Here is a 15,104-nt window from a genome sequence, read left to right on the forward strand (position 1 = left end):
TATAAGGAGTTTATTTTTTTGTCTTCATGCAATAGCATTCAGGGTATCCCTAATCCCCTTCTGTTTGCAGAGTGCTGTCTATATCCCCTGATGCATGAAATCATCTGCAACTCAGCAGTTCAGCAGAACTGCTCCACTTCCCCTGGGAAGAGCACACCCTGTAGCCATGGGTGACAAATCTTTCCCTTCCTTGGATGTAACATATTTTTTTATTGTTGAAAGCCTTGTTTCACGATTAAGTTCAATTTGGTTTCATTGCAACGAACAGTACAATACTTCAACTTTTTCTTTTCTCACTTTTTTAAAACTGAGAAATGGGTAAGCAATTTCTGAATATCTGAGAGATGGGTAAGCAATTAAAAAGAATACTGCAGTGAAAAGCTGTAAGGGAAGTCTATGTATCTATTTGCAAAGTTTACTTAAAGAATGAAAACACTTGCCCGTTTGCGCAACTCCAACTACAAACAGAACGGATTTCTGAAGTAAGATTCAGATGCCACTGCAGAGACCCTCAGAAAAAATGGGTCCCTTGAAACAAACCCTCTTCAGATCTGCACATCCTGACACACAAGAGAGACAGGAGTATTGAAACTAATAGCCCCAAGTCAGAACTCAGAAAACGTAGCTCACAGGAACTGATTTATTTCACCTTCCACAGTAGCGTCCTCATTTGAGAAAAGAGTGAAGGGGGGGTGGGGAGGAGGGGCAATCACACAAAGAGAGGTTTTCCATGCTTGAATGGAGCTGAAAAAGGTTGGATGAACTTTTCCGATGCTGGAAAAAGTCCATCTGCAATTGCAAATTGCTCTGCTACAGGCCATATGGCAGAGTAACACTTTTCAGACCATTTAAAGGATAGGCATTGCCCTAATGCACGATGGTGAAGCACATTTTTCTTCAGTCAGGTGGAAGATGGTTAATACCTAAGGATGTTTTAGTCAAACACCATATAGAGATTTAAACAATTTAGGAGTTTCTTGGGCTTAAGTTCATGAGCATGCCTTAGGTACTAATGCTGGCACGAAAAACTCCTTTCCTTTCCCTTCTCTATATTAAGGACTACATTAAGTCCTATATTAAGGACTACAATAAAATGCTGAGGTAGCATGACATTTCAGGTCACAGGACTAAAGTGACTTTTGAGAGTTTGAAGGTACAACAAGACTTAGCATCTCAATATAAGGAGGGAAGAAGTGAAAGCAGAGAAACATGAAGATAGAAATAAGGGGCAAAGTAGTGAAAAGAGAAAGGCAGTTAGATACACGTAACAGAAGAAGTTTAGGTATTAGCAGGCTATCCCAGTACATGTTTCAGAGAAAGACTGTGAAAGCACAAGAAGAGAGGACGGTAAGACTGAAAGCGCGAGTAGTAAATATCAAAGACCAGGTTGAGCAGTTAGATGCAAACAAAGAGGGCCTACAAGAAAGCTGGGGAGGGGCTGTTTGCAAGGGCTTGTAGCGATAGGACGAGGGGCAATGGTTTTAAACTGGAGCAGGGTTGGTTTAGATTAGACATTAGGAAGAAGTTCTCTACAATGAAGGGGGTGAGACACTGAACAGGTTTCCCAGCGAGGTGGTGGAGGCCCCATCCCTGGAGACATTCAAGGCCAGGCTTGATGAGGCTCTGAGCAATCTGATCTAGTTAAAGATGTCCCTGCTTACTGCAGGGGGGTTGGACTAGATGACCTTTAAAGGTCCCTTCCAACCCAACACATTTGATGAGTCTATGATTCTACGAATCATAGTGAAAAGGGCATCCAGAGGCCCTCAGGGTACCAGGCAAGATAAAGGATAAAAAAGAAGAGAAGAAAAATAAATTAAAATACATCTTTGTGGGGCAAAAGATGCTTGATGAACACAGAAAAGTGTGAAGCCAGCTAGAAGGTGGAAGTTAATTGGCTCAGCACTGTTAGGAGTCAGCTCCTCCAGTGATCCAGGGGAAGGAGTCCCAGGCAAGAACAGGGGTGACCAACTCCTGTCAGTGGGAAGGAAGCAAAAAGAGGATGCAATTGTGCTGGAGAAATGTTAGAGCGAGCTATGTGCAAGGATCAATATTTGGAGCTGCTGGCAGCATCTCCTCCCATCCTCAGTTGACCCTGCCTTATATGGAAATCTGCTGGAGATAGAAGAGATCAAGGCTGGGGAAGTGGTATGCCACAAGAAGGTTAGGAAAAAAGATAAAAGATCGATTCACAATTGGTGTCAAACATACATTAGCTGCTAAGCCTGACAATTTCAGCAATTGATAAAGCCGCTATTTTAGATTTATTTCACTAGTGGGTTTTCTTCCATGTTTAATATACCAAGCATCTGGTTACAGGCAAAGGAAAAGTATGAAGCTTTCACTAATATGACTTCTCTAAAGCTTTGCCTGCACAAGCCATTCTGCTGTAGCGATGACCCAAAGTAGTTGCATTTGCAGAAAGACGAGATCAATCAAATAACATACTGGCATTGTTTAAGTAGCCAGTCAACCTAAACAAAAAAACCCTGACTTCCTTCTCAAGGGAACAAAACAATCCTTTCCCCAAAAGCATGCATAAGATAAAAAAAGCCACACCAAAAACCCCCGTGAGAATGAAAGTTAACACTTTTTTCATCACTTCTGCATCATACCCACAGAACATTTGACAAACTCATTTGGTCTTGTGCTCAGTACAGTCGTCTTCTGAGAAACACTTTGGGTGGGCGAAGATCAAGGGTCTTAACTAAAAATCAGTGTGGGTCATTTGCGTTGGTGGCAGCTGGGAGCTTTCAAAGCGTCATGGGAAGCATGAGGCACCTTACGAGATTGTTCCAGAGGACAGCAGCTAGCCTTGCAAAGAACAGCCGCAGACTTCTTCAGTGCTTCAGGGTATATGACCTTACAGGGGCCATGGCCAAACTGTGACTGTTAGGTAGATCTATTCCTCAGTGAACATTAAAAAAAATCAGGCTTGGTTTTCCACCCCTTAATTATATGCAAATTATAATCAATAAGAGCAACAATTTAAACATCTTAGCCTGAATAACAGGTAATTAGTTTACGAAGGTCAAGATAACAGTTTGCTACAGATTTTGTAGACTCTTATGAAAGAAAGATACAATGATTGAGGAATTTTCAGAATCCAGTGAACACACTGTAAGTCCTTGGGATGTTTCTCACTGCAGTTGCACTCTCGGGGGCTATACCACCATCCAGTAGACTAAAAAATCACAAATCAGGAGCCACATTTCATCCAGTAGTTTAGGGAACTGTATCGAATTACACTAACTGCAGAGCTAATCTGATTGTTTTATTGATTTTTAAATACATTAAGAAATCGTAATAAGACCTTTAAAGTTAACCTAATATGAAAAATTAATATCACAGTGCTGTGCTGGCCTCAATGCTGCTTGCATTGTTCAAGACATAAGATGCTCACTGTTCAGAGACACACATGCAAATAAATGTATGATGCCATCATTAAAGCACTGACATTTACAACAGGAATGTTACTGGTGTTCTTGGTCACAGGAAATGCAACTAGTACTACACAGGTAACGTTCATTAGCTGCAAACACTAAATGGCAACATTTTAAGGTTAAGAAAAACAAAAAGAATATTAAAGAGGTTCCTACCTAGGTTCTGTATCCACAACAACAGCAGTTATACTACCACACAAATGCTCAAAAGTCGGAGTATTCTCTCCTTAAGCAAGGCTGTGCTGACACTTGGTAGAAGAATCATTAACTTCCAACACAAACTATGGTTTAGGGAGTTTCAGTCTTGTCTCCTCCCAGTTCTGCCCTCTGTTAAAGTTCCCAAAATACATGTTTATCCACAGTGGTCAAAAATTAATTAGGTAGAAAATGTGCACATGTATTCTTTTTGTACACTCCCGTGAAACACCTTTTTTCCTGAGCTTCTCGGTATTATAATAGTTTGTACCTTCCTGGCATTTAAAAATGGGGTGTGCCAACTTTAGAATTGTTCCTGGTTGCTGATAACTAAAACGTATTTTGGTGTGAAGATTTATTTTCAAGGTCTATGGCTGAAGTCCATTCAGCTAAGACCTGCTAGAGCCAGCCAAGGACTTGCAGGAAGAGAAAATATAATGCCTTGGGTGTACTGAACAAACTAGGTGTTCAAGAAACATTCGTGCTTAGAACACTATTCAGGTTTATATTTCAGTGCTATTAACAGTACAGGCAAACCCAATGTGAAAGTATATTGGGGCTATGTGCACTTTGGAGCAGCCCTTTACCCACTTACAGCTCTAGTTCAAAGAAACCTGAACTGATTTCCTGAGAAGCATTTTATTTGATTGTGCCCTGATTGTGCATTATGCATGATTCCTGAGAGGGATTCTAGTTGAAAGAAAAGTCATTCTTAAATTATGTGAACCGTGACTGCTGTCTGCCTGGGTGTTACACCAAAATGTGCCATTCCTTGTGGTTAGCGTGCCCTTCCGTACCACCGTCGCCACGCCCATTCTTTTACTTGCTATGAACAATTACAACCTACTTAGTAATGCTGACCTTTGGATAATCTTAATTAAATTTTGCTTTCAATACTGTTATCAGCAATACCTTGCACTGCTCATGACTTTTACGACTCTCAACCAGGCAGTTCCCTTTAGCTTCCTGGAGCAACAGACATCATCATCAAGAAAAGGGTAGTCACTCCAAAGCTGTATGTCAGGGCAATTCAACTGCAAGTATTAGTAAAATTATAAAATAAGAATGCAGGAGGAATCCAGATCACAAATCCAGTCTGCAAACTCTAAAGCACCTTTTGGGAAAAGGCCAAGCCCTGCCTTGAGAGCAGTAAGAGTTGCATTCCTTCCCACTCCATCCACTTCCAGTCATGGTCAAATTATATTCTGGTTTTGAACTGACAGGGTCGTTTAAATTTAAAAGCTCTTCCTCTTAATCTGATCCTTAGGACTCAACTTTGATCATAAATGAAGAGAGCACAGTTTTTCAACCTGTTTTACTAGGTAAACAAGGTAATAATGCTTAATAATTTCTCGAAAAATAGGCTCTCTTGATTCTGCAACACGTCCTTGAAGCCCTTGGCTACAGTGCTTTCTATCTGGATCCATATTTCATCAATGTGCATGGCTAAACATGTATACGTGTTCCAGGTGTAATTTCAAGCTTGCTGAGGGTGCACTCTATCCCTTCATCCAGGTCATTGATGAATATGTTGAACAGGACTGGACCCAGTACTGACCCATGGGGAACACCACTTGTCACTGACCTCCAATCACGACCCTCTGAGCTCTGTCTTTCAACCAGTTTTCAATCCACCCCACTGTCCATTCACCTAACCCACACTTCCTAAGCTTCCCTACGAGGATGCTGCGGGAGACTGTGTCCAACACCTTGCTGAAGTCAAGGTAGACAACATCCACTGCTCTCCCCTCATCTATCCATCCAGTCATTCCATCATAGAAGCCTATCAGCTTAGTCAGATGTGATTTCCCCTTGGTGAATCCATGTTGACTACTTCCGATAGCTTTTGTTTCCTCCACATGCATTGAGATGATGCCCAGGAACATTCCTTTGGCCAACTTGCTCTGTCTATGGTCCCTCTCAGCTTCTATGGGAAGCTGAAAAGTCCTTGACTTAATATAAACATTACTTAGCAACAACTAAAACAATATGTGTTATCAACATTATTCTCATACTATACCTAAAACACAGCAGCTACTAGAAAGATAATGAACTCGATCCCAGATGAAACCAGGACAGTATCCACCCCTTATTCTATACAACCTATTTCATACCCAGGTCCTACACTTTTCCATCCACACACACACAGATATCATTCCCTTAGTCTATGGGTCATCCCTCTAAAATGTCTGTTGAGTTCATTTAGTCCATGGCTTTGGGCTTCATCTGTTGTAACTGTCCCTCAGGGCAGGAGAGATAGTGTGTGGTGTTGGATTGCTGCATGCTGCATCTGGAGCTTGCAACTGGTGGACCTGGCACAGTCCGCCCATGGTTTGTGGGCTGAAGATGTCGATCTCGAGGAAGTTGCCGGATGCAAGTTGCTGAAGCCAGTTCTGGTTCATTCAACTCTGCAGTTCGCTAGGTTTCATCAAAGTTCACTCTTCATTAATCTGGGCAATTCTTACTGTAATACCATTGATATAGCATATACCAACCATAGTAGCAATGACTTATAGTTGTAATTTAGCAATTAACATCATACAGTTTAATTAATTGGATATTTTCATCCAAAATCGAATCCCCTTGAGAAACACGTCGGACTTCCCCATCCTTCCACATCACCCACTAAGTGCATGCAGGTCCTTGAGCAAAAGCAGTCCCATGGATGGCTTTGCCTTGGCCTGTGGCAAGAATAACCCATACTTTTTTCCCTAACATAATCTTCACGTGCACTACGGGGACCTTATCTCCTTCCACAGTATGTGAAAGTTTTGATTGGACAGGGCCAGCTCAACTGGTAGATCCTCTGGTGTTAAGTAACAGTCCATTGTACCATTTGATTTTCCCGGGGGCAGGTGTATCATAGGGGGTATGATATACCCATTCAATGCCATGCTCTTTGGCCCAGGTGTCTGTAAGGTTGTTTTAGAAATAAGTCCCGTTGTCTATATCAGTTCTCTCTGGGATGAGTGTGTCGCCATAAAACTTGCTTTTCAAGGCCCAGGATAGTGTTCTGGGCAGTGGCACAGGGCACGGGATATGTTTCCAGCCACTGGTGGTTGCTTCGACCATTGTAAGCACATGGCACTTGCCTTGGTGGGTTTGTGGGAGTGAGATACAATTAATTTGCCAGGCCTTCCCATATTTATATTTCAGCCATCATCCTCCATACCAGAGAGGCTTTAACCACTTGGCTTGCTTAATTACAGCGCGTGTTTCACTTTCATGAGTAACATGTGCAATGGTGTCCACACAGCAGCCTTCCACCTTCTGTGTTTTCCTACAATACGACAGGACCCATCAGTGAACAGAGCATATTGCTTCTCATTTTTCTGGTAGTTTGTTACACGATGGGGCCTCTTCAGCACGCCACCTCCTCTTCTGGAGATATTCCAGAATCTTTGCCTTCTGGCCAGTCCATGTTCTCTTCCAAGATTCCTGGGAAACTGCGGTTTCCTATTCGAGTTTTTTGTGTGATCGATGTGACATACTTACTCCACATAACATCAGTTGCAAGATGTGTAGAGGGGACCCTCCCGTTCAACATCCAGCCCAGCACCAACAGTCAGGGTGCTAAAAGGAGCTGTGCTTCTGTACCAATGACTTCCAAAGCAGCTTGGACCCCTTCATATGCTGCCAATATCTCTTTTTCATTTGGAGTGTAGCAGGCCTCATATCCTCTGTATCACCGACTCCAAAACCCTAGGGGTCGACCTGAAGTCTTCCCTGGTGCTTTCTGTCAGAGGCTCCTGGTAGGGCCATTCTCCCTGGTTGCGGTGTAGAGCACATTTTTAACATCTTGCCCTGCCTAGAAGTGGCCCCAGGGCTACTGCATGAACTATTTCCTGTTTCATTTATTCTGATCATAGTATTCATTACCGATGAATGCGTTTGTGTGGCACTCATGGGTTCCCATCCTTGTTACTCACTTCTTGTAAATACAAATCGGAAATTCCTTCAAGAGGATTAGAAGCCTTTCTGCTTTGTCTAGGGAGCTGCTCTCTGGAAACTGGAGCTGCAGTTTTCCTGAAAGAACCCCCATTTGTGATTCTTTTTCCTTGCAACTCATGTACCCATGCCTTTAGGGTTGAGGTAGGCTTTCCATCCCACTTCCTCATGTCCTCTCCATGGTCATGCAGGTAAAACCATGGGGTGCCTCATGGTGTGTACCCTCTATATCCTCTCTCTTGAGCAGAAGAAATCTTACTCCTAATAGCTGAGATATTATTGGTCTGTACAGGCGGGGAATTCGACATACCCTCTTTGAGTTGCCGAACTTCCCATAACAGTTTTTCAAACAGGTTTTCAGATTTTTTGGACAGTCTTGCCAGAGCCAAGACACAGGCCCATAGGAAAGTAGAAACATTTTCTTCATATTGCTGGCACTGGCCAGCCACTACATACGCCGCTGGTGCTTCTTCGTTCCAGCTCAGAGTGGCTAATGAGTTGGCATATGACGATGGTGTGCTCTGTACAAACTTCTGCCACATGGGTTAGGTACAATGGACTTCATCTAGATCTGTGGGCAACTGCAGATTGTCCAGGTCATAATAAATTGGCTCCTGCGTAGCTAATTGCCTCAGGTACTGGATACCTCTTTCCGTGGTGGTCCACTTGCCTGGGTGACATATAATATCTTCCTTAAAGTGATACTTTTCCTTCACGGCTACCGGAAGCTGTCTCCAGAGGCTGAGGGCTTGTGTCCTTCTTCCAATTGCCTTGTCAATACCCGCTTTTCTAGACAGGGATCCTAGCTGCTTGGCTTCCCTACCCTTTAATTCCAAGCTACCGGTCCCATTATCCCAGCATTGGAACACTCAGGTCACGATGTGTTTGTCTGGAGGAGAACGGAAGTCTTTTTGTAAATCTTGCAGCTCACCCAGGGATAAGGATCAAGTGATCACCTCTGGTTCTTCCTCCTGTTCTCGTGATGACCCTCATTCATCTTTACCTCTGTTATCTAATTTTTTTGTGTATTTCTTCTTCTGTATTGGGGTGACTGATATTGGCATGGGTTGGTTCTCTGGTTCAGTAGCCACAGCGCCTGTTGCCAGGGTGTGAGTAGCCGCGATGCCTACGGTTTGAGTAGCTGAGGTGCTCGTTGCAGGGGTTGGAGTGGCTGCAGTGCCTGTGGCTGGGGTTTCAGTAGCTGCAGTACCTGTCACTGGGGTTTGAGTAGCTGCAATGCCTGTTGCAGAGGTTGATCTCTGAGTGGTACCCTTAAATAGCTGTTTAACCCTGAACAAGACCTGCATCACTTTCAGGAGATGTAGCAACAGGAACAAGCTGGTTTGAACATTCCAAGGATATTCAACATTCTCAAAAGCTATTGTAATTAACCTGGAGGAGAAGGGGAAGATGAAGGAAGGTGTCTCCCCCACAGATTGGCTTTCCAAGGAGAAGAATTAAGAAGTGCAATTATTAATAGTTTCCGATAGATGGCTCCTGAAGTATGGAGGTGACGGCAATGCTGAGTACAACTAGCAGATTAGTGTCATGACCCAAAATTTTATCATTAGATAAGCCAGCATTACAAAGTACAGCAAAATGATAATCTTGACCCGGTTCCCAGAGGTGATAAACAGCACAACAGGGAACAAATACAGCAAGCAAGCTGTTACGTAGCACAACTCCGAGAACAAGCACTGCAACATCAAGGGCAAATAAATCAACATTGTGATCAGCCACTATTAACCTAATATAATGAATGCTTTTAAAAAAATTGTTCTAATGCATTCTAGTCAGATTTGTCATTATTGCAACCTGTGGTGCCCCATGTTGGGTGCCAAAAAGGACCATTGTGCTTTAACCCCAGCCGGCACATAAGCACCTCACAGCCGTTCACTCACTCCCTGCCCCCGCAAGTGGGATGGGGGAAGAGAATTGGAAAAAAAGGAAACCTTGTGAGTGAGATAAAGACAGTTTCATAGAACAGTAATGGAAGAGAAGACAATAGTAACAATAATGAAAGAATATACAAAATAAGTGATGCAATACAATTGCTCACGACCCAATGATCAATTGCCTATCCCATCCTGAGCAGCGATCACAGATTCCTGCCCTGCAGCGAACCCCCATTTATATACTGAGCACAACATGCAATATTCCTTTGGCCAGCTTGCCCTGTCTATGCTCCCTCTCAGCTTCTATGGGAAGCTGAAAAAGTCCTTGACTTCATATAAACATTACTTAGCAACAACTAAAACTATGTGTTATCAACATTATTCTCATACTAAATCCAAAACACTAAAACAATATGTGTTATCAACATTATTCTCATACTAAATCCAAAACAGAGCAGCCACTAGAAAGAAAATTAACACTCTCCCAGATGAATCCAGGACACCATCTCCTGAGTCGGTTTAACTCACGGACCACCAGGACCCAAAGGTCCTTTTGTGCCAAGCTGTTTTCTGTCTAGTCGACACCCTTGACATATTCTGTGAGTAGACTCGTTCTGTCCCAGGTGCAGGACTTTGCATTTTCCTTTGCTGAACTTTATGAGTTCTTGTCATCCTGTTTCTCCATCTTCATCAAACCTCCTCTGCTATTCTGCTCTCCAGCGCATGAACCGCCCCTTTCTTCAGTTTGTTGCCACACATGAACTTGCTGAGACCACTTCCAGTCTTATTCTCCAAACCATTAATGAAGTTGTTGTTAACCATTATCAGCCCCAGTATTGACTGCGGAGGAACACCACTAGCAACTGGCCACCAGCTGTTGGGCTTTGAACTGCTGATCACAATTTCAAATCTTCTAGTTTTCTACCCACCCTATAGCGGGTAGACTTTTTCTCATCTGTTTGGCTACTAGGATAACAAGAGAGACAGTGCCCAAGTGTCTTGATAAAGTCCCAGTAAACAAGATGTACTGCTCTACCCTTGTCTATCAGACCAGTCATCCCATCACAGAAGGCAACCAGCTTGGTCAGGCCTTGCTTTGCCCTTGATAAATCGATGCTGGCTATTCGCAATCACCTGTCCACTGTGTGCCTAATAATGGCTTCAAGGATAATTTGTTCCATAATCTTGCATAAACCTCTTTTGGTATTTTATTGATTTCTTTTATTTGTAACTTTTTTGTGCAGAACTATTTTTAGTTTTCCATGACTAAATGATCAACCACATCATCAAGGGGGGCTTCAGTCATTGTTGCAGAGAAAAAAAAATGGTGTTACATTGTGATTTCGTTCATCAGATTTACACCTGAATTAAAAAAAAAATATCCACAACATTGCCACCCCCTGGAATTTCTCTAAGAGAATCAAACATATCCTCACAGTTAGATGATGATGTACTTAGCATTGATTACATGCAAGGGTTTGAAAACCATGGTCCTATAACAGCTATGGGCCTCTTCTTCTCAATGGTGGGGATTCTTCATGTTCTGTTGTGGCATAAAGCATCAACCATCCACTTCTAGCAATTTTCTTATACCATGATGGACATGTCCTAGTCACAAGATAGGCATCCTGGCCCTTGTTTACCGCTCTTTATTACAGGACGGCATACCGTACTTCTGCTAATCCAAGTGGTTAATGATGTTGCAGCAAGGGCACATACACCCAAACACCTGTGTCCTCATCCTTCTTCCAAGGTGTGTCACAAACTCCATTACTATGCTGCGACCATGCGCGGATAAGTATTCCCTCTTGGTTTGCAATGTTTTTTGATGTTCCCAAGGTTTTCATTTTCAGGTTGTCTTCAGATGTATTAGCAGACCTACCCAAGGTTTTTTTGCCTTTTACTTCTAAAAACATGAAAAGGCATGGAGCTAAATGTACTCTGTAATTTGAAAATAATAGGACCTGTAGGAAAACCTGCCACTTTCTTTTTCATATAGTAAACAGTATTCGTTTGGTTTCCTCATTCTAACATACGAATTCACAGCAATTTCTCTCCATTTTTTCCCGGTCCTGTATATACCATTTATTTATAACTTTTCTGGAATTAAAATATCTTGTATACTTTACTTTCTGTACAGCTGAGAAGAATTTTTCTGTATTCAGACTGCTGTTGTCCAAGCCATCTGTGGAAGGATTTGTATTCAAAGTCGACTTCTTGAACCGAGAACTGTTGACTAAAAGTACCAGAGTGGGAAATGGGAAACTACTGAAGCCAAATCAAAGACTATGGTCTCACACCTGAAAAAAGACATTTATCATCCTTTTTTTCATCCAAGCCCTCCCATATGACTGTAACTTACACTGATGGGGAAAAAAAATGGATCATGATAGTAAAAATCCCCTTAATAAGAACCCTGAGATATCAGTAACTGCTGATTACTCCCGAGAATAAAAACAATCCTCACAAAGGCCACACTAAGATAATCACCTTTAGTGCAGGAGCTTGTCGCAGACTCCTCCAGGCAGAGGGTGGCAGCAGACTCCCACCAGAAGAAGTGGCTGCCAAGGCACCAGTTCGCAAGGGGTGAGCCAGCAGTAGCAGGGAGCAGTCGGCCAGGCAGAGGCCAACTGCAGTAGGCAGCTTTGATTAGAGCCCCTTTTATTCTCGGGACACTAATCCCTAAATAAAGGAAATCAATGTGTTTTAAAATTTAACTCCTAATTAACGAACCGAGTAAAAGTGATGGTGTACAGCTAAGCAAATGAGAAGCTACTAGAGGAATCCTGAGAACAGGAAAAAAATTTACGACAATGGAAAAGGTTTCGCGGTGCTCCTGTTTCAGTGCATCTAGTTTACAGCTTGTTGTAGAGCTAACAAGACAGACAGACATGCTGACAAGCTGATTTGGTGTCACTATCTTGGCTAGTGTCTGGGGCTTGTGCCTTCCACTGCTCAGTGGAGCTTTTGTCTTTCATGAGGACCCATTGATAATTTTGTTATTGATTTGCATCATATACCTTTCTCGGGAAAAGTAGACCAGAACATGCTGTTTTCATGATATTTATTATTTTTCTATTTAAAACACAAAGGGTAGTCTCTAATGCTGATTGTACAGCTGCTCTTCGTATTCAGACTTAATCAGCAGCTTGGTTTGGGGTTGTTATTATAGACGCAGAATAGAAGGTGTGCAAGTCATTGGCAGGTGAGAGTACTTAGGCCTTTGTAGGAGCTAGTCCAAACGTGTGATGCATCATAGCATAACATGTATACTTTAGGTGAAATCCCCAGGGCAAACCACCCATCACCTTTGGATGGTCTGGGATATTACCTGAGATATAAGGACTGAAAAAAAAATCATGGTTCAATTAATTGAATATTTGGCATTATATACAACGCAACTTCACTAAGCTGCTCATCTGCCTTGTTACACTAGAACAGATCTTTTAGAAGAACAGTCAAGTCTCGATTTAAAGACTACACATGACAGAAAAATCAATAACATCCCAAAGACAGTTCTACTGAAAAAAAAATATATCTCTTATTTCTAAGGCAGTTTTATCCTGTTTGATTTCCAGGCACAGGAACATAGTCTACCTTTGTCTGCAAACTTAAATAAACAGATTTTTGCTGACTACATAGCACTTTCACTGGGTTTTGTTTTTTTTTCTAAACCAGCCCCCATTTCTCAGCATCTTCTTTTAGAAGTGACATCACAGGATCAAGGAGAGGGTTCTGGTTACCACCATATACACCAACCTTTCAAAGTCACCTTGCTCAACAGCCACAAGAGAAAGTTTCCTGATCTGGTCGCCATCAAGCTGTGAGAATGTGTTCCTCTTGCTCTCTGCTAAATCCTTTCCTCATTTATTCTCTTCAAAACTCAATGAACTGTATTAATCTGTGACAAGCTGTTGTTTAACCAACCTCCTGATGATATTAACTACATGTTGCTTAAGTAAGATCGTTAAAATGTAATGAGTGCTCTAAATCACCATTAAAGGGCCCCACCTTTAAATTGCTCTTACAATTTTTATGGCGACTATGGACTTTCTTTCTTGCAGAAGTTGATTAATACTGGATGAAAAACTGCCTCATGCAGCACTTTCTTAATGATCCTCTAGGGTACAAGAAGAGACAACCAACCTGAGTCAGACCTACAATCCCTCTAGCCCAAAGGCTCTTGCAGACAGGGGCTGCTCTGTGAGGAGGGGACAAGTCGGTAGCCGAGGGCCAGCCCTGTGCTGGCTGCGTGCCCAACACCTGATCAGGGTAAGGAGAGCCGAGGCAGCAACAGCCACTGATCTTAGTGTCAGGCCAGTGATCATCAGCCAAAGGCAAGTTAAGAACTCAGGCCCTAGAACAATGCCCGGAAACCCAGACAATAATTCAGGAAGAGCTGGGGAGAGGGCTCAGCACATGCAAACCTCCAAAATGGCTCAAATCAGGACTGCATGCACAGGCTGGAGCTGAAATGGGGCTCTGGGGCCCATAGGCAGACGTGGAAGTGGGTCCCAGAGGAGGAAGGTCAGGGCCATCGGTGCCCTCAAAGCCTTGACAGGCAACAGCCAAGGGAAAGCAAGGGAAAGCTTAGAGAGAGTCAGCAGTATGTGTGATATGTCTACTACTCTCCCAATAGCCAATTAGTTTCAAAATATAAGAGAAGTCTTGAGCAGAACCGGGAGGCAAAGGCAGGTATCTAATGACTCACATGGTATTTTATTTTCTGTAACTACCCTGACTCCCTTTGAACGTATGTATGCGAAATTTCCTTGTGAGGATTTCTCAAGCTTTACAGCTGTTGTGTGAAAAGCCAACTCCTTTGCTTTGAACATTCCCTCTGCTGTCTTGGTTTGATGCTCCGTAGTACTTGTAATGGAAGAGATGGTGAGCAGCTGATCCCTAGCAACACTTCCCATGGCACTTGCAGTTCTCCATTTTCTTGCCTTTTTTCCACACCAACCAGCCCTAATTTCTCTTGCTGTTCATCATTCTTGTAGTCTTATACATAACCATGCTTTCTTATATGCTCTTTCACTCTCCAGGGATATTTTTTTTTTTTTTGCTTTGGGCTTTCTGGGGTGGTCTTTACACTTTAAAGAACCTTCAATACATTTTTTCCTCTTCACCTAGTCACTATTTAAATCTATGTAAACTTCTATCCCCATAATTCTACTCTTGACGAGATGAAACATTACCTCTGTTCATTTATGCTGTACCTGCTAGTTTTCAATATCCTCCTATGCTCTTCTGTTAAACAAATGTGCTCACTTTCTTCATATTTCTCGTGATTATCAATAATGATTCTCTATTTACAAATACTTTTAAAATATCCCTGTGACCCCTAGCTACTTGTGAGTCTGTGCACTTCATAGCTTCTCAAGAGGAGTAACTTTTGTGTGTTTCAATGCTATGCAGAGTTAAGTTGCATGTTTTAAACTGTTGAACTGTGTTGTCGTCAACAGCCAAACCAGCCAAAGTGTTGTCAATGTTTTCTCTCAGATGATAATAATCATGCTGCTATGTAAAAATATTACAATAGTCGTTTCATACGTCAATCTTACTCATTGTTTTGAGCACAACAAGGAGGCAACCTATCATTATTCAGCCTATGTATTCTTTG

At 42.4% G+C, this 15,104-nt stretch overlaps 1 protein-coding gene across 1 annotated transcript in view; it reads right to left on the reverse strand.

The window, feature by feature from the left end:
- Nucleotides 1-15,104, reverse strand: part of LOC134526433 (solute carrier organic anion transporter family member 1C1-like) — a 46,108-nt gene that overhangs the window by 664 nt on the left and 30,340 nt on the right. The window lies entirely within an intron of this gene.

This window comes from Chroicocephalus ridibundus, chromosome 1 (assembly GCF_963924245.1).
Source record: "Chroicocephalus ridibundus chromosome 1, bChrRid1.1, whole genome shotgun sequence".
In the NCBI taxonomy this organism is placed as follows: domain Eukaryota; kingdom Metazoa; phylum Chordata; class Aves; order Charadriiformes; family Laridae; genus Chroicocephalus; species Chroicocephalus ridibundus.